The following is a 20,783-nucleotide window of genomic DNA, read 5'->3' on the forward strand; positions in this document are numbered from 1 at the left end:
GAAATAACAAGAATATTATAATGAATCCCTAAGTATCCATCACTCTGATTCCACAGCTACCAACTCCCACCCAGGCACTCATCTCACCCAGACCCTTTCCTTCCTGTGTCAATCGCCCCCTCACTGGACATTCTTTTTTGAAGCAAATACCAAATATCATACCATTTCAATTTAATGGTTTTATAAAACTAGTATTTTTAAGCAGAAAATGAATAAAGCTGTTGTCACCTGGAAAAAAATGAAAATTAAAACTTATGCCTATCAAAGTTACGGCCACCTCGTTCCCTGTTGCACACAGATGACCTAATAGAGATTCAGCGGGCCCGAGTTAGGATTCCTAGCAGCGCGGGAGGTGACTGGGTAACTGTGGGCAGGACACCCAGCCCCTCTCTGCCCAAAGATCTCTGCTCCCAAGGAGGAAACCAGGATGTGAGGGCTCTGAGGCTCCCAAATCATCTGCTGGGGCACAACTAGGACTTTCTACTTGTACGTTTTGCTGTCACTCCTGGCACCGGCTTGGCCAACCAGAGTAACTTAGTCTTTACTTAATTCTTTGTGAAAAAGGATTAATACATATTCTAGTAACAAAGTCTTCTCTAGAAACCAGTTTCTTCCATATTACCCTTATACTTAAAAAACAAAAAACAAAAAATCCTTCCATTCGTTTTCTTCCCCAAACTCTCAAAATAAGAAGAAATACAAAGTAGAATCCTGCTTGAGTCTCTTGTCTCTGTTCTTACGGAATCAGTAAGAAATCTCATGCTCTGCCTCCACCCTTGGGCAAGATAACCTATAGAAGTGACATGCTAAAAGTCACTGATGCAGGTGGCCAGAGGCCTCTGGGGATGGGATGACTCCCCCAAGGGTCCCATGATGTCCCCTACAAGGCAACCGAAATCCTTTAAAAATTCTTTTGGACCAACTTGTAATTCAAATAGAAAACTATTCAGGGCATTGTCCAAGTCATCTGCCTCACCATGGACTTTGATTCTCTGTATCTGTACTGCCCCTATCATAGCTAGTGGCCACACATGGCTGGAGAGCGGTTGAAATGTACCTAATGCCTATCGCTGCATGCCATGAATGCCAACTCCATAGATTTTGAAGACTTAGCACAAGTAAGTAAAATACTTCATTAATAAGCTTTATTTATTTTGAAATGTTAACACTTCCAATGTACTGGATTAAATATTAAATTTAATTTCACCTTTTAAAAATGTGGCTATTCAAGAGTTTAAAATTTTAAGTCTCCTGTCTAGTACAGTGCTTCTCTGGTTTCTAAGTCCTTTTCACAACATCACAAATATGTTCCATGGTAACCCAGCATAACTAGGGTTATTTGAATACAACCCTAAAACTAAACTTAATTCACTTGGACTTATTTTTAATTATCTTGTATACTTCCCCTAACAGTTCCTGTGAATTCCCATGAAGATCTGAATATTTAAGTGTTCCAGTAAGACCATTACAGTTACCTTGAGCATAAAATACCACACAATCATCCTAGAGACCCCTTCAGACTGAGAATCAAAACATTTAAAAAGCAATTCCAAGTCCCTATTTTTTATCTCATAATCAGAATATGGTAACATTTCTCCTGGCTGTTAGGACCTTGGGTATTAGATTTTCACTCTATGCAGCTGACAAAATATACAAACCCACATATCTACTCTAAGGCGGGGTGGAGATGTATTGGCATTCTCCATTAACCAGGAGGAAAGCCACTCACCTGCTTTCTATTGGTTTCCAGGGCATGCAATCATAAACATCTGATTGAACCAAAGATTGAACACTGATTTTTTTTTTTTTAAAGGAAAAGTCAAACATCATGCCTGACCTCTGACCTGACCTCCCGACCTGAAGGACAGTGGTCTTTAGGGTGTTTCCCACTATGTTTTCCTTGTGGTCAGCAGAGATCAGAGTAAGTTGGATCTCTCTTCTTTTTTCCATGACTCCATGGAAATAGATGAACTAAGTAAAACTTCCATTATCTAGCCCAGTGGTACCCAAAGGGTGGTCTGCCCACCACCAGTGTGTAGTAAGTACAAAAATGAAGCGTAAACATTTGGAAACTTTTATAGCAATTTAACAATTTATGTTGGCTGAATGTAATAAAAAGTGCTTATGTTTCATAGGTTTTTCCAAATATTTCATTTTTATTGAGTTTTACTGAAGTAGCCCAGCCCAAAACAACAATTATAAATTGAGTAACTAATCCTTCCTTTCAGAAACACTAAACCAACTCATCAGAATTCCCAATTTTCTAGTCACCTCATTCTACATGTGTAAGAGTAGGGGATAAGGTAACAAACACATGGGGAAAAGGGAGAAAAACTACCACTTAGGAGACATTCAGTGAAACAGAACAATTTCCATGACATAGTTAAGGATGGGGATTTGTAACATGGTCATATTTGTACATTTACCATTACGACGCCCTATTTCTTCTTTACACACACACACGCATATATAACGCTATGGATTTAAACCACATTGTGCTATAATTCAGTGGTGATGGGTCCCGACTTCAGAAATAACATATACAAACTCAAGTTCATATGTGGAATGATTACACATCAACTAAGCACAAATGTCAAGTGTTCATTACCCACAGATGGAAATTCAAGTGTTTTTTAAAAGCCAAATTGAGGTTAAAAGCTAAACATTTCTAAGTAAGGAGCCAATCAGTAAGCACTGAGGAACAGAAAAATGGAGAGGCAGCCCCTGAAGAAGTCACTATGAAGCCCGGAAGACAGATGGCCCCCAAAGTATCAGGAGGCCAAGCAGCTCAAGTGTGAAATGACTCTCACGCCCGCGGTCACTTCAGTTATATTTGGTCTCAACACTGGCTTCTTAGCCCCAGCTGCAGCCAACAGAGGGGATCCTGACAAGGCTGTGTCCCTCTCTTGTTCCTCTCACCCGAGGCTGGAGGACCCAAGCAGGGAGTCAGGCAGCGGCTGGCGCTCACCAGTGGTTCGGGAATCTAGCCAGCTACTTCCTCAAAGCCTCAGGGTCCTCATGTGGACAGAGCGCTAACAACAAAGACCTCTCAGGGTGAAGGGAGAGTGGGTTTTGTGAGAAGACTTGCAAATTCCAGCAAGCTGGAGACCGAAGGGAAGAAGAAACCACAGCCCAGAAGAGGAGGGGGGATTCCTGGAGAAAGGGGACGTTCCAGGAGGTGGACAGGGGAAGATGTTCCCAACCAAGAGCACTTCCCCCAGCCTGGACAATGGCAGCAACAGAGCAGGGAAGCTGGACAGTTGGCATCTCAGGGACCTGTATTTTCCAGGAGAGATGGGAGGAGCATACCCTATTGAAAAAAAAGGGGGGGTGGTGCTGAGGAAGGGGCAGCATAAAGGGACTTAAAGGTGACAAATCTGCATACTTCCTGGAGGAACCAGAGCACGTGTGGCCCAGGGGCCCTGCTAAGGGCACCACATGGGAAGAGAGCTGAGCAGAGGCAGTGGTTATCATGTGTGTGATTACCAGTCTCAGATGGGTCCCCACATGTGGCCATGGAACCTTCGTTCTCCCCAGCTCAGGGCGAGGGCATCAGGGAGCTAGAGTCCCTCAGAAGAGGTCTAGTTAAAGGACCAAGTGAAAGCAGGGAGACAGGCAGAGTGGGAAGACAAGGAGGAGTTGAGATAGGGAGGTTTCAGTGAGGTCAAAGATCAGGTGAGAGACAGGTCAACAGGGTGTCATCAGGGTGAGAAGATCAAGGGGCACAATTTCTAGACAAACCACACCTCATTCAGGGTGTGACAATGAAAACTGGAATGTAAGGCCTCAACAGCCAGCCAAAGCTCAATTTAGGAGCTGGGTGGTTAAAGCGTTCACGGACAGGGGCATTCCACCTTGGGTATTTGGGGACATTTTTCCTCAGCTGTAGGATTCTTTTCCACAGCTGTGATTTTGCCCTCAAAGGGGTGGGCTAAACTCTTTGCTGTCCCAGAAAGTAAATCTGTCCAGCACCATGGCATGGAACCCTGTGCCTCCCCACGGCTGGGCTCAGCATGGACGCCTTGGAGCCTCAAGCTTTCCGATGCTTCCAGAAGGAGGCATCCAAGAAAGACATCCCAAGTGTAACTGGCCTGACACCCATCTCTAGGGAGGCCCTGTGAACCTGAGCCAAAGGGCTGGTGGGAGAAGAATGTCTGATGTACAGTGGAATCTCATAGAGAATAACTAATAGCTTTGAGGGAAAATGAAGAGCCTGGGGAGTGCACACAGCAGCTTCCTGGTGAGGCCAGGGCTGGACGTGAGAGGCACACGGCTAAGTAACAGCCCCTGGGCGAAGATGGAGAAAGGTGCAGCAGGAGGAGGGGCAGGACACACGAGGAGGGCAGGCGCAAAGTGGCAGCGGGGAGTCGGGTGGCCCGCCAGGGCAGCAGAGGCAGGGGGCCGCGAAAGTAGCCTGGAATGAAAGCATTGGGAAGCAGCATGCTGGGCGCACTTTTGTCCCCGGTAGAATGCGCAGTCATCAGATACTCGATTTTCAGGTACTTCCAGACCTCTGGCTGGTACCACATAGACTTGGCATGAACAGTCTAGCATAGAGTGGATAAAACGGATTTTGGGGGTCAGAGGGCGCTGTCAGCAGCCCACCTTAGGGCACACATGTGGGGCCAAACTTCCAGGCAACAGAAGGCACCATTTCCTTCGAGAAAGAGGCTGTGCCTCGGGTCCAGCTAGAGAACCCAGAAGGAGGAACCTGACTTGTATTCCTTCACAGTGCCAGGCAACACGTACGGCATCTCCATACATCAATACATGAGACACAGAGAGAATGAAAGGCAGTCTGGCACCTGTCCCGCCCTGGAACGTGGTGATTAAATGGAGAGTACAGAATAGACTAAAAGACCGAAGAGACTCATCAACCAGATGAAGTATTTAGTATTAAATATTTTTAGGTTTCATACTGGTTCACATGTTTTTAGGCATGGTAATTACATTTAGGAAAAGAACTTCAACCTTTTAGAGTTGCACATTGAACTATATACACATGCACACACACGGATGAAATGCCATGTTGAGGATTTATCTCAAAATAAGCCAGCAAGGGGAAAACTCCTTCCTCTTTTGTTCTTGATGAAACAAAATGGATCGTGTATGAGCCATGGGAGCTGGGTGATGGGGGCTTGCACTGGTCTTCCTCCTTCTGCAGATGTTTGCAATTTCCTATTAAAGAACAACATGGAGGCAGCATTGTTTTTAACTAATTGTGTTAGTATGATGACATTTCTGCAATGAACTCCGAACGCTCAAAGTATGATGAGAATGCTTTCAAGGCAGCCCCTTTAACAGTTCCATAGGAATAGAGTATTTCAAGTTTTCCAAAGAAGCAAGACTGCCTGGCTTCAAGTACATGCAGTCACGCTTGACAAGGTCCGGGGACAACATCTGCCCCAGCAGTGTGTCACTGTGACATCAAAATTTGGCACCTTCCCCTCTGAAGCCGTGAGCTAAGTTTGCCTGATTCACAGGCATGATAGGCAAGAGACTCCTGTCAGGCTTTGTTGCCCAGTTGAGAAATCAAGCAATGGAAAGGTGCCAACTATAGGGCCCATCTCTCAAGCACTATCACTGTGACTGGTATCCCCATTTTGAAACCACCAGCAATATGGCAATAATCCAGGGGGGAAACTAGGTAATTTCTGCCCTAAAAGTTAAGAGCACATAATGTTCATCTCACTTCTGTGAGACCCACATCATGACCACATTGAGGACAGCTGGGTTGGAAGGTCAGTCTCAGGAATTAACAGTCAACAGACCCAACCACCACCACGACCACCCACACCCCCCCCCCCCACACACACACCCTTCTATCACCAAACTCAGGGCATCTTATGTACTACCACTCTGGAGAACATGGTCTTAAACCAGTGGTTCTCAGCCCTGAGTGATTTTGCCCTGGGGAAATGCTAGCATCATTTGGAAAAATTTTGGTTGTCACAAGCAGGGAGGGATGCTACTGGCATCTGATGGTTAGAGACCAAGGACACTGTTCAACACGCTCCAACGTACTAAAGAGCCCCATATAAAGAATTATCTGGCCTAAAAACAATGTCAGGAAGTTAAAGTTGACAAGACCTGACTTAGGCAAGTAGAATTAAGTGTTAAAAGAATATTCACACTTTTTCAGAGAGGGAGGGGAGGGGACAAAGAAAAAGACACAGAGACAAAGAGCCAAGGAGAGAAAAAGAACTGACACGGTCTTTTAGAAGTCCTTTAAAGATTTCTACCAATATTCTTTAACCAGATGTGATATCTGATACCATATTCTCCAGTTTAACTCTCTTTTGTCTGCTAACACAAAGGGCCAAACACTTGAGAGACTACAACTGCCAAGACCAATATTTGCTTTTTTCCAACGGCCATGTTTACCCAAGATTATTCTGCTCTTGGTGAACTAGAAACCAACTGGCTGTTGACACACTTGGACAAGAGCCAAGGAACAGTCTGGCACCCTTCCCCAGGAGAGGCAAAGGGGGAGTGTGGTCCAAGAAGACCAATCTGTAAAAACCACCTAACCACTTTGAAGTCACTTCGGAAACAACTTCCCATCAACAGGGCAATCCTGTTAACATTTTCCCTAGCACTGGAGTCTTCAGAAGAGGAAAGAGAATGGGGAGATCACAGGAAGAAGGAAGACTGGGAAGAAGGAAGAAAGAGAACAAGTATCACCAAAGAACTTAACAGTACTTAGGGCGCCCGGGTGGCTCAGTCACTTATGCTGACGGCTCAGAGCCCGGAGCCTGCTTCGGATTCTGTGTCGCCCTCTCTCTCTGCCCCTCCCCAGTTCACACTCTGTCTCTCTCAAAAAATACACAAACAAGGGCACCTAGATGGCTCGGTTAAGCGTCCGACTTTTGCTCAGGTCATCGTCTTGTGGTTCGTGGGTTCAAGCCCCGTGTTGGGTTCTGTGGTGACAGCTCAGAACCTGGAGCCTGCTTCTGATTCTGTGTCTCCTTCTCTCTCTGCCCCTCCCCCACTGCCCCTGTCTCTCCTTCAAAAATGAAAATTAAAAAAAAAAAAAAAAAAAAAAACAATTTAACAGTACTTTGACCTGAAGAAAGCAGAAAGGAAAACCAATTCACACGTTATTATTATTCTATCAACTGTAGCTTTAAAGCTAAGAGGGAGTATCTTTAGCTTGATTGTTAACTCTGAAATGTAAGCCATGACTGACCTCCACAATGACCAGTAATAGCTTCTCATTTGAATTCTACTGTTTGTATTTACATAAGTGGTGTGTTTACATAAGGAATTCTGGTATCAGAAATTCAGCTGCACTTAACGCTCACAATTACCAGACTTCTCACGTGCCAAGAGCCATTTCACAGCCCTCTCCCTTTACCACAAAAATTCAGCTGTAGCTATAAAAACCATCACCAAGTTCACGGGCTTACATAAGACCCAAGGATTTCTGACTGGAGACTCTACCAGCCTCACATGGTAACTCCAGATGCTACCCATTCAAGAGAGTCTGGGCACCACAGTGTGTCTGAGCTGGCAATCCTAATGTTCTCACAATCCTGGTTTCCAAATGCCTGGGCTAATGTTTCTGCCTCTGGAGGAAACTTTCTCATCTCCTGGCTTCTTCTTGAAAGGAGTAGACCTGTAGAAAGGTCAGGCCAATAGCGGCCCCCAAAAAAGATACGGGCATGTCTTAATCCCTGAAACCTGTGCACATGACCAGACTTGGGAAAGGTTGCAGATTTACCTTCTGATATTGAAGATACCGAGAAGAGATCATCCTGGATTACCTGAGTAGGTCTTAAATCCAAAGAGAAGTGCCCTACTAAGAGCCAGAAGACAAGGAGAAGGTAAGTCCATATGAAGACAGGTGTATGTTTGGAGTGAGGTGGCCACAAGAAGTTGGCAGAGGTCAGGAATGATTCTCCACTAGAGCCTTTGGAGAGAGCATGGCTCTGACAACGCCCCGGTTTTGCACTTCTGATCCCTGGAGCAATGGGAAATTAAGCTTCTGCTGTTGTGAATAAAACGTAGCAAAATACGCCACCCCAAATTATGCTGCTCTGGTACACTCGAGCTGCAGGCAAGTGCAAAACAGTAAATTCAAGGAGAGGTTTTCTGTCACCTTCCCTTATCTACCAAAAAAAAAAAAAAAAAAAAAAAATCCTAAAGAAATTCAATTGTGTAAATCACCTCCCCAGGAGTTTTATCAACCAGGGAAGACGGACTCATTCAGGAGAGGAGACTAGAAGTCAACCCCACAACCAAACTGTAACACAGGATGCCATGTATCTATCCTTCAAAGGGCCCATTCATCTTCCCTAAAAATCATTTAGTCTTTCCTAAGAGGCCTACATCCCCCTCCGTTTTCCCTATTAATATGCTTAAGCCTGAATTCTAAGCTAACTCTTAGGGGTTACTCATTTTTACCCCACATATAACTCCCATGTATACACGAGGTATACAGGTTAAAACTTCTGTTTTTCTCTTTTTCATCTTTTATTATAGGCAGTATCAGGTAACAACTCACAAGGGTAAAGGAAAAAGTACCCTCCACACACATAAGCTACCCAGATTGTGGTAACTTGTGAAGGCAGCTGTCCCACCCCAGTATCTCAAAATGGCCAGGTCAAAGACACCCCTCCAGGGGCTCCTTCCCACATCCCTGAATCGCTGAGGAAGAGAGCTGGGGACAGGTATTCAGCCTTTAAGGCCAAGGATCTTTTCCAGAGAACTAGCTCTGGGGCAGGGTGTAGAGAGTGTTGTCTGTCCTAGGGCGGAACATCACCCAAAGCAACAACTCTTCCCCAAGCGTCTCTCAGAACAACCCCAACACCCTGTGGGCTCTCTGTTGTCAACCATTTTTGCTACTGTACTGAGGATTTCCCATGGGCCACACATTCTATACTTTCAAAAACGTTAAGAAGAAACTGCTGAGTCGGAGTTTTTATTCCATCATTCTCTGCCTTTTCTTTAAATTGCCACCTCTTACACGGATGGGCCTAAAAACACTTGCTTAGGGTAGCACCTAAGAGGAGGCATGCCCTGATTGGTATGGCTCCTGAGGAAACTGAGGCATAACTGTGGCTTGGGTAGTTTGCCCCAGGTCACGTGGCCAGTCAGTGGAAAAGCCAGTACCACAACCAAGAGCCACCTTCGGGGCCTGTGTCTTCAACCCTGTGCCCACATACTACTCTGCTTCCCTACAGGCCATCAGGTCTGCTCTTCCCCTCCAACACACTGCCTACCACCACCCAGCCCTACCAGACCTGCCCTGCTTCAGCCCCGCTATAGCAAAAGCCCTGTACGTCACCCCAGCCTCAGTCACTGCCCGGCCCCCATTCCCTTGGCCCCTATACCTTATGGAGTTAGACGCTAACTATGGTGTATAAAAGTGCCCCTGCCATCGCTCGAAGACCTCAATTCAATAGACAACAGTGACATTTGAGCAGTTACATCGAAGAACCATAGGGGACAAAAGAAGAGGGAGTTCCAGAGGTCTTAAACCAAACATGTCATCTGCAGCTACAAACCAGCTCAGACTCTTCTCAGACTTGATGATCCCCTATAAAGGCCAGCAGCATTCAAGCAAGGTCTTGCCACCTTTGTCAGAAAAACTATCACCCCAGGGGAGGTATTATCTGCTAACCACTCTGACTCCTACCTCTTTCTTCTCCGTCCAAATCCTCCCCCTCCCCACCCACAGTCCTACTGAATCTCTGGGACACAAAGGTTTACCACCTTGTCTGCAGGTGCTACCTTTAAGGGGCTTCTTTTGAATAACGTGTCTCAAACATCTTTAAAATGCCAAGTCTCTTGAACCAATAATCAGTGGCAGAGACCGGTCTTCACAGAATACTCTTAGATGCAAAAATGCTTTCATAGATCAAGATGCTAAATATTCATTCTTTATGCTAGGAGGAACTTGGAAACAACTTAATGATCCAAAAAAGGTGGTAAGTTAATGGTGTTTTATTTTCTCGACTGGTTATTATGGCCAGAAAAATGCTGCTTAAGAGAACTTGAGAAACTTCTTACTCCACAGTAAGTAGAGCAAACAAAAACTTCTAGCATGATCACAATTACATCAACCCAAGGAATAAACAAACCAACCAATCCCATCAGGGAAAACAGGACAGGAAGTTAGTCAAAATACATTCTTGAGTGGTGGGGCTAAGGGCTTTTCTTTCTCTTTTACGTTTTACCTTTTTCATGTTGTTTTTTTTAATAATGAATATGCATCACAGAGTTGAGAATAAATGGACTTCACATTAAAAATACTACTTTGGGGCGCCTGGGCGGCGCAGTAGGTTAAGCGTCCGACTTCAGCCAGGTCACGATCTCGCGGTCCGTGAGTTCGAGCCCCGCGTCGGGCTCTGGGCTGATGGCTCAGAGCCTGGAGCCTGTTTCCGATTCTGTGTCTCCCTCTCTCTCTGCCCCTCCCCCATTCATGCTCTGTCTCTCTCTGTCCCAAAAATAAATAAACGTTGAAAAAGAAAAAATTAAAAAAAAAAATACTACTTCCATGGCTGCTGAGTTTTCCAGAGTGATTAACATACGGCCCTTCACAAACATGCACTTACTTGCCTCAGCTTCCATGGGTACTTCCCCATCACCCATGCACTCGCCCTTCCGGCCACACTTAATTCCTTCCTGTTCCCAGCATCTGCCTTCCACCCTCCACTCCAGCCTCCTCAATGCTTCTACAGGCACTGGGGCACGCTCCCCTTCTATGTGCCGTCTTGGAACCCCTCCTGGATTTCGCACCTTACAGGTGTTCTTACAAATTCTACTTCTGGGTGGTTTTCCCTGAGCACGTTAATTTTGTCATGGCGTGTAAGATAACGCATGCCTCCCGTTGATACATCTCTGTTCTCAGAGATGCTTCTAGATCTCCCTTTGTTGCCTGTGCACATAGCCCTAAGGAGTAGAGGTGCATATGGGATCCGCTAACATGTGCGTGTGTACTTGTTAGACGGTGACAGCAATTCCAGAGCGGCTGTCACTGAGTGCTGAAACCCCACAGGTCTGCGTGCTGCGTAATGTCCCAGTTCACACTCAGGGCATGAACTTTCCCCTGACTGGCCTGGGCGAACAAAGTTCACCGACAATTGGAGAAGCATTAACAACATTCATTTGGTATACCAAAGATTTCATTAGTTTAGAATGGAAAGTTACCTAATTTAGAGAATTCTAGGCAACATTTGAAAACATAAGAGCACTTACATAATAAATTGCGCTAGGTGACAGATGATGTGCCTAAAAGAGCTTTTTGAAATACGATCTGTGACACAAAGTTGACATTATTGCCCAATAGAGAGTTTTTAGGGGATCTATGCTAATGGATATTTAAGAGCAACAATTAACATACCACTTCTTAATTAAGTGCTTCTGATGGATGGCTTGGGGGGTGGAGTACTGTCTGGCAGCAGTTGGACCCTTAAATTCCTTACAGTGCCACGTGTTAATCTGAATGAACTTGAACTTATTTTGATTACCCTGGTTTTCCCAGGTAGCCCATTTCAATGTTCCATTTGTGTGGGTCTAGGGTTATCTCACATAATGAATCAGTCCACACTAAAACCGCCTCGTAGCTCAAATCTGCAAGCAGTGGAACGTCTGCTATGTGCCGCGGTATTGGCCAGCTTTCAAAGAACAGCAACCTGTATTTCCTACCCACAAGAAGTTTACAACCCACTGCAGAGGACAGGTCAACTCACTTTTGGTCCCCAGCAGAGCATTGCCAAGTCCTGGGCTTTGCAGTCAGAGAGCCCTGCTGTTTTCTGCCTGGGGAGTCGTGTTACTTCATATATTTAAGCCTCATTTTCATTTGTAAAATGAGAATGACGACCACAGCCACCTCTTCAGGTCCTTGTGAGGGAAGGGGAGGCGACACACATAAACTCCCAGGTGTAAGTGTTCACTGTTTACCTGGTATGGCTGCTGTTGCTAACGTTGTGAAGACATAACTAAGAGCACGGTAAACGTTTTACGTGGTAAATGCTTATACGGTAAAGTGTTTGCAGAACTTCCTTATCCCTGTCTATACCCTTGGTAGTTTCTAGATTGACATGAGCATGACCACCACCCGTGGGAAAAGGGCAACTCAGCCCTTCCCAGGGAAGATTCTAAGGGTCCCTCCTGTTACCTGTGAGACCAGCCTCTCAACCCCACGTGGAAACCAGAAACCTGGGCCGAGCTCTCCCAGTATACGCCTCTCACCGTGTTTACAGAGATTCACCTTATACACAGAAAACCCCAGACAAGGCTCCTGAAGGACCAAGTCTGTCCTCATACAAGTCTTGCCTCATACAAGACCATACGGTCTTGCCTCATACAAGACCTATGGCTACAGTTTCTGAGCCTCTTAGTCTCCATTCCTCGCCTGTCAAATAGGACGCATGCTGTTTCTAGCCCCAACCTTGGACAATGTTGGGACACGTGCACTCATTTTAAAAGTTAAACCACCACGACTGAGGAGACATACGCTCTTTGTTCTGTTTTTAATTAGAAGCCCCTCAGGGACTCACTGACCGGCTCACCAAGTAGGAATTACACGTGTGGCACTGAGCTAGGCACTGGGAAATGGAGACACGCGTAAGGGCAGGGCTCCGCTGTAGAACGAGTCGCCCCATGATGCACGAGGGGAGACCGACAAACAAATGAATGCAATAAAATGGGATGCACAGGGGGGTGTCCACCCAAAGTGTTCCACCAGGGGGACAGTGGCCAGGACACTGGCGGGGGACCCTGAAGGAACCACGGAAGGCTTCCCACAGGAGGCCAGGTGGAACGGACTCTGCATGGACAACAAGAAGCGTGGTTCACGCACGAGAGGAACCGTGCTAACCAGGCATCACGTCCTCCGAGAAGTGGCACGAGGGTGCCGTCAGGGTGGCACACAGGGGCAGGGACGACCACCTGCGTTAAGTGCACGTCACCGTCTGCTGTGACCCTAACGAACCCCAAAGGCAAAAAGGAGAACGACAACCTAGACCCAGAGTCAGGCCACCATGCCAGCCGGGCCTTGCAGGAGAATTACTCTGCTCCCAGCATGAAGTTAACCATTAACCAGGTCAGGCTGCAAGACACACGGGTAAGAGCAAACCCAAACGGTTTAGAGGAAAACAGTTTAAGACGCTAAGCAGACAAACCTGTAATAGCCACATAGTTACCTGACACAGAGCCTATACTGGCTCTAGATAAAAATGAAATTAGAACACATAATCAGTTTCAGAGAAGACAACTTCTAACCATTCAGGTGTTCCTACCAGGCGCCACGTATCAAGAGTTTGAGGAGGAGTAAGACACAGTCCTTAGCCTCTAGGGGGCTGTAAATTAAAAAGGAGAAGCAGTAGAGCCTTCATCTAAAGGTGGTGAGAGCTATAAAAGGAAACCCAGGCTGCTCTGGGGCACCTAACAGCCTGGGGTTCAGGACAGGAGGCACACGTCAGGGGAGCTTTGTCAAGGCAAAGAGTGTTTCATTGTGAAGATTGAGAAGCAACAGAAAAGGGGGAAGGGCCACCAAGGAGAACAAGGAGCACAGAGTTCCTGAAGGAACTGGAACCTCACACTTGAGGGAAGTCTCAAGAGGTTCACAAAGGCTGAGCCCAGGGGGTCAGGACTATTCCCGAAGATGGGTCAAGAGTGATGATCTGAAGGCTGAGGACAACAGCAGACCTCTAGACACGGTGACACAAAATGGTACCTGCTTTTGCAAGAAAAGACCTTTTTATCCCAACATTTTCCTCTACCCCGTATCAAGTGCCTGGCTCATTAGTGCCTGGAAATGTTGGCAATTGTTCCTGGAATGTCAGAGCCCAGTATGTACTTTGTGTTCAGCAATGCGGGAGAAGAGTGGAGAATTTAGCCACAGGACTCCCTAAAGGACTTTAACATAAGGCGAACTCACCTGTAAAATGGTCCCGTGGCAGAGACCCTAATGAGGGCATCCTAATTATTCCACAGGAGGCTCTGGGCACCTCTGGTGAAAGCATTAACTATTAAGGAGAGCGTTGAGGAAATGTGGACACACCCGCTGAGGAGGGGCCTCCGTGGGGTGTGTTAAATTCCTTTGAAAACAGGGCCCCTGCTATAATTTGTGTAATCAGACCAGAGATTGGACTGCTGAACTGCTTCCCGTTTATTACAATATCGCACTCCTGCCCAGGAAACCCCACCCAAGCTTTTGTTTGGAATTCTTTTCCTTGATTAGGTGTAAGCCCTATTATTCCCGCCACTCAAAAATAACACATGGGTCTGATGCAGCGTGGGGCGCAGTAAGAAATGGTTCTGGGAATCAGGTTGGCGAGCTCTTCTCTTCTCTCATTTTTGAATGAGGATTTCTTTTTCACTTCTGGCTCTGTAGAAGAGGGGAAAGCAGGGACATTTTGTACAAAATGGAAAAGCAAATACTATTTACTCTCTGGAAAGAACCCCCACGGCGGGGAGCAGGAGGGGGAGGAGGGCAGGACACTCCCTGGGTTGTACACACAGCAGCTCCGGGTCCTCCAGGCCCTGAGGTCTGGGCTGCAGCTCCGCCCACTCAGCAGGAAAGGGTGAAGGAGGCCTCCAAGTCTTGGAATCTTTGAAAAGGCTGCTCCTGGGGAAGTTTCTCCTCACTCTCACTGGGGTTCCCTCCCCTCCAGGCAGGAATGGCCAGGCTGTGATGCTCTCTGGCCTTTGTGATGCAATCTACCTGGGATCCAACCCCAAAGAAGGCCGAGGAGTAGGGCAGGGGTCATTGTCCCAACAGCTGGGAAACAGAATCCAGAGTGGTTCATTTATATAAAGAGAGACAGGTTGGTTACTAGGAAAACTTCATTTCCCAGCAGTGACATTAGAAATGGGAAAAAGGATCCACCACTTATTTATAGCAAGTGCCTGAGCAACGGAGAAGTCTGTGCAGCCTTAAGGGGCAACTGTGGGTACCATGGGACCTGCCTCTCCTCTCCCTCCACCAAAGTTGTCAGGGCAGGGCTAGATAGCCCTGACCCTGATAGAGCCAACTCCCTTGTCAGGTCAGGGACCTCATGCTCTTGTAGCCTCAATTCAAAGGAGCCAATTTTGGCCACTAAGATCCTCCCCAGTAACGCTGAGCCACTCTATTTGGGGGAATTCTAGCTGAGAGGTTGGAAAATTAGGAGGTCAGAAAAACCAGGGCTGGGTAGCCATAGGGGGATACAGCCAAATTACCAACAACCATGACCTTGCCAATTCATTTGGGTACCAAGGGGCTAAAGGATACCCCAAGAGGGGTGCCTGGGTGGCTTAGTCGGTGGAATATCCAACTTCAGCTCAGGTCATGATCTCGCGGTTCGTGGGTTTGTGTCTGTCATCGGACTCTCTGGTGTCAGCACAGAGCCTGTTTCAGATCCTCTGTCCTCCTCTCTCACTGCCCCTCCCCTGCTTGTGCTCTCTCAAAAGTAAACCTTTTTTTAAAAAATCTCTATAAAAAAATAAGGGATACCCCGGGAGCAGAACCAGTAACGCGAGAGCCCAGGAGAGCACCAGGAGGGTCTCCCTCCAATTCCCGTGAGTCCAAGGGCTCTTCAATTTTCCATCCTGGGAGATCTTCAAGACACGCAGGAACCCTCCCTGTTTACCAAACTGGTGAGTGGGTTTCTATCACAACCCAACATCCTTGTCTAATATAAGCACTCAACCTATGTCTGGGGCTGTGACAATAGTACTATCTCAGAGCTGGTAAAGCAGATCATCTTCCTTACCAGGTAATAGGAAAATATTGGCAGCCTGGCTGCTCATGATATAATATCCACAAGCTGGCTAAAGAATCAACAGCAAACCTCCCTTTGGACCAGATTGGCCAGAGAGAGCCCCTCAGAGGAGAAGAGACTGCTATTTGCCCACGAGGTGTAGGAAGGGTCTAGGTCAACAGTGAGGACAACATTAATAATTCCTCTGTGAAGCCAGGCTTCATTACCACAACTCCTCTGGGCTTGGTCCACATCCGCTGGCCTCAGTTACTTACACTGAGCCCACGCACAACTGGGAGAGGCTCTGTTGGCAAGAGAGCCTGCCTCGATTCTTGGTGATCCTAGGCAAATGCAGCAATCCCCAGAGGAGGCTACTTAGAGCTCTCTTAACTCGCCTGAACTCTGTAAGGCAAGAGCCAAGTCAGGCTGAGGGAAAAGTCCTGCCTCTGAGCTTCCCCTGGCTCATGAGGAAGGGGACAGCCATCCACATCAGTCTGCATGGAATCAGCAAGTACATCCTGAACCTGTGTGATAGGTGTTCAGGGGTGGGGGTGGGGCCAGAGTGGAGGAGATGGAAAACAAAAATACAACACAAGCAAGTCCTTAAGAAGCTTACCGTTATCAGAGGAATTAGGACAGGTACACAACCGGCCCCATTACATGCCTCAACACCCTAACCACTAGAAAGTCTATGTAAAAAGAAATCATTTCTAAAGGGTGTATGCAAGGAAATTTTCCTTGAGAAAGGCAGTTGGAACATAAAATGCCGATGGTTACATAGGCAAGATCAGTTTTAGGACACAAACATGATTTTAACTACTAAAATGAATTACAATGATGGCTTTGAATTTTTTTTTTTTTTTTAAGCAGTAAAGTGTTGTCTTCTAATGTTATTTTACTCAGCAGCCTGATAAGCAATGTCCATTCATGAAAGCAGAGGTGCTCTGGTTGAAATGGGGGGGGGGGGGGTGGGGAATGGGAATCCCAGGGTCTCACAGGAGCTTGGGAAGAATACACAGAGCTCCAGCGATCACAGTTGGAAAACCCTTCCTTTAAATGTATTCAGGACTTATGGCTTTCAGGCACACATGGTGGTTAAAAATTCACCTAATGAAGGTGTGTTTACAGGTAGAATCTACTAACAAGAAAGGGCTTGAGCTTACATTAGGAGCCTGTGGCTTTAACTCGGCCAGCCCACCTTCTGGCAACACAGATATGGACCGCCCCTGCCCCGCCCCTCCAACCACATGAAAGTGCCAGAACATCTCAAGTCTTGAATGCTATTCTCCTCTTTTACATCTGGTTCTTTACATCTCTCAATTTCCTGCCCCTTGCAGTCCCAAAAGCCCCTTTGCATCTGACTGCTAGGTAAGGGTTTTCTGAATGTCAACCCTACCAGTGTATTATCAGCACACATCTCTAGAACTTGACTCCATCTTCTTAAGGAAAACATGACTTCCAGAGCCCAAGACTCCACCCTAGCCTGGGTTACTGCCACTGGCTAGATTGCAGTATTCCACCCACAGTCTCCTTCAGAAAAATCGGGCAAACAGGTTCATTTAAATCAGTCTAGCCCGAAGGGTGCTCCTAAGATTCTTGGAGAGGTTCTGTGGTCTAGGAAGTCCTCTGATGCCTCAACATGCTCCTATACATCAGTGACTTCTTTAAGGAAAAACCGAATAGAACCACCTTAATGAAACATGAACTCTTTTCTGTGTGTGTGACATATCCCACGTCACTGCCAAGTCCTTTGGGAGGCAACCAGTGACATAAACATCCCCCCACCCCGTGATGATACTTAATTTGATCCTTTCTTATACATAGCAAATAGTTTCTTACATGGAAAAGAAAATCAGAAATATATGGAAATGAGCAAATGGTGAATTTTAAGTCCCATTAAAATTAGGCTGGTGACAAGGATGCGTGTGATTACTGTTTAACATTTTACTTCATCCTCTAACCAGAGAAATAAAACATTAGGAAAAGGCAGCCAATTGTCCTCCCCTCCCCCGCAACAAATGTCTATTTGCCTAAAATGTAAGTGGATTAGAGATGATTAGAAAGAGGAGCTTCTTAAAAAATGTCTAAAAAAAAAAAAAAAAAAAATTCCAGGGGTGCCTGGCAGGCTCAGTCAGAAGAGCATGTGACTCTTGATCTTGGGGTTGTGAGTTCAAGACCCACGTTAGGTATAGAGATCCTGTAAAAATAAAATCTTAAAAAAAATTCCACTTTTGTCAAGAAGAAATAAATAGAAAGTAGAGAGTAGAGAAAAAAACGTAAGTACCTACAAATAAAACTATCCATAAATATGCTGAATCAGTCTTGTTTTAAGTTTTACTGAAGAACACATAAGACAACACAAATAACAGAACCACCATTTCCCAGATGAGAAGACCCAATATTCTAAGATGGCAATTCTCCTTCCATCAGCTTATAAGGTCAACACAATGCAACCCACATTGCAACAAGATGTGCTGTAGAATTTATAAAGCAGATTCTAAAGTTGAGCTGGAATAGAGAAAGCTTCAGCATGACTACAAATGCTTTTTCAAAAAAAGTACAATGAAGAAAAACCTATCCTACCTAACAAGGCTAAATATACTGTACAAGTACGGTAACTAAAATGGCACGGTGGCAGCAATAGATCATTTGACAGGATAGAGAGCATAGTAAGCAAATATATAGATATTTAGGATACAATGAATTTGTCATTTACAAGAAATACTGAAGAGCACACTATTCGATTGTATTTTTTTTTTTTTTAATTTTTTTTAACGTTTTTTTATTTTTGAGACAGAGACAGCATGAAGGGGGGAGGGGCAGAGAGAGAAGGAGACACAGAATCGGAAGCAGGCTCCAGGCTCTGAGCCATCAGCCCAGAGCCTGACGCGGGGCTCGAACTCACGGACCGCGAGATCGTGACCTGAGCTGAAGTCGGACGCCCAACCGACTGCGCCACCCAGGCGCCCCGATTGTATTTTAAATCAGCACTGAAAGAGCCAACTATTACATACATTGTAATAGGAAAAGTCAATACCCACAAAAGCAAATATCCACAAAAACAAAAACTAAGTTATAGATTTACCACTAGGAAACACACAAAATGCCAGGTAGATAAGAGATTGTGTGTGTGTGTGTGTGTGTGTGTGTGTGTGTGTGTGTATAAAGAAGAGAGGAAAAAAAGAAAAAGCAACCTATTCAACTAGAAAATATGAAGAATATGGGGCGCCTGGGTGGCGCAGTCGGTTAAGCGTCCGACTTCAGCCAGGTCACGATCTCGCGGTCCGTGAGTTCGAGCCCCGCGTCAGGCTCTGGGCTGATGGCTCAGAGCCTGGAGCCTGTTTCCGATTCTGTGTCTCCCTCTCTCTCTGCCCCTCCCCCGTTCATGCTCTGTCTCTCTCTGTCCCAAAAATAAATAAACATCGAAAAAAAAATTAAAAAAAAAAAAAAGAAAATATGAAGAATAGAGTTTGTATTTACAAAGCCAAGAAGACAAAAGTTCACAGATGTAGCAACACAATAGTTAAACCTCCTCCACTATAAAAACACAAAGACAGGGAACAAAAAGACACTATTACAAAGGATTTTTTGAGTTAGGAAATCAATTAACTTAGTCAATTACTTTTTTACTCTAAAGCTTTCTATTATTTAAATTTGCCTTAACAAGTTATTTCAAATATTGTTAATGACATCTTTTTTATACAACTTTACCCCAATAAAGGTTAACTTAAAGGAATACTTTCACGAAGTTCTTTCATAAATATTCACATTAAAAATAAAGTTTGCTTGCTATTTTTCAGGAATAAAAGTGAAAGGAATGTGGATAATTATCTGAAATATTTTACTTGAAACCTTCTCTTTGGTGCCCTCCCATAGATGTTCTGAAAGAGAAACTATGCAGTTCAAAGGGGTGTGCCCCTAGGTTTTTGATGATTATCTGAATGCCTGCAATTGTCAACAAAAAATAGCATCCTAAGGGTAAACCAAGAATCTCACAAAGAAGAGACCTCATAATTCCTAATCTATGGGAAAGGTGTTCTCCCTCTCTCTCTCTCCCTCCCTCTCTCTCTCTCTCTCTCTCTCTCTGTGTGTGTGTGTGTGTGTGTGTGTGTGTGTGTGTGTGTGTGTGTGGTTAAATGGGACAGCATTTTAAATTCCGTCACTTTTTCACAGCTAAGGCTTCTTCAGAGTTTAAAAAAAATCCCCATCTCTGCCAAACCCTGAAGTTGCCTCAACACTTTCAAGAAGACCCATTGTGGTCTTGCTGGAGTGTGGAATTCAGGATCGAGATGCAAAATTATCATGTAAGTGACACTCCCTTACCGGAAAATAGAATCCCTATGGACCTTAATCTTCTAAGCCTGTCTCACTCTTAGGTTAAGAAATTGACACTCAGGCATAATCCACACCTTTTCCCTTCTTTCCAGAAAACAGTCTTTCCTGGCCTTAGTACAGTCCTACTGCTCATTTTACCTTTTTCTGAGTAATTAACAGATAACCCTAAAGCTGTACCTTTTCTCTTGGTCCAGCATCCTGGAAACAGAATACGCCTCGGATTTCAAAGGTCTGCAATTTTCCTGAGTTTTTCCATCAGTCAGAGCTACTAACGTTTTACTCTTTCTTTTCTAGGAGCATTTTTACTCTCTCTCTCTAACCCATCCTAAGTGAAAACTATGGCTTTCCAATATAAGTAGGCTTTGAAAATGCAATCAAATATCTAGTATCAACAGCTGGCACAGAAGATCTCACTTCCTCACCCTACATCAAGGGAATCTCACCTACAGGACTTGTGGTCACTCCAACGGGTCCCTGTGTGCAGGACACACAAATGATGAACAGCCATCCCTCACATCTCCAGCCATGGTGAGGGCAAGGCTTCCAGATTCACTTTATCACGAATGTGTTCCTCAATTTATCATCATTCCAGGAACATCTGTTGTAGCAATTTATATTAAGCATCTTGACTGATTCTGGATAATGTTTACCCGTTTGCATCCATTTACTAACTACTTTTCTATCAGGAAATTGAATTCTTTGAAATCCTCAGGCAAGCCACGTGAGGAAAAAAATAAAATTGCATGACAGAATCTA

At 45.3% G+C, this 20,783-nt stretch overlaps 1 protein-coding gene across 13 annotated transcripts in view; it reads right to left on the reverse strand.

The window, feature by feature from the left end:
- Positions 1-20,783, reverse strand: part of TLN2 (talin 2) — a 437,549-nt gene that overhangs the window by 269,183 nt on the left and 147,583 nt on the right. The window contains exon 1 of one of the 13 annotated variants that reach the window (XM_045449529.1): positions 13,889-13,907. The exons of the other annotated variants lie outside the window; for them this stretch is intronic. The gene's annotated coding sequence lies outside the window, so the exon portion shown is untranslated. Of the gene's footprint in view, positions 1-13,888; positions 13,908-20,783 lie in introns of those variants that run through there. 13 annotated transcript variants of the gene reach the window in all.

Source organism: Leopardus geoffroyi, chromosome B3 (assembly GCF_018350155.1).
Source record: "Leopardus geoffroyi isolate Oge1 chromosome B3, O.geoffroyi_Oge1_pat1.0, whole genome shotgun sequence".
Taxonomy (NCBI): domain Eukaryota; kingdom Metazoa; phylum Chordata; class Mammalia; order Carnivora; family Felidae; genus Leopardus; species Leopardus geoffroyi.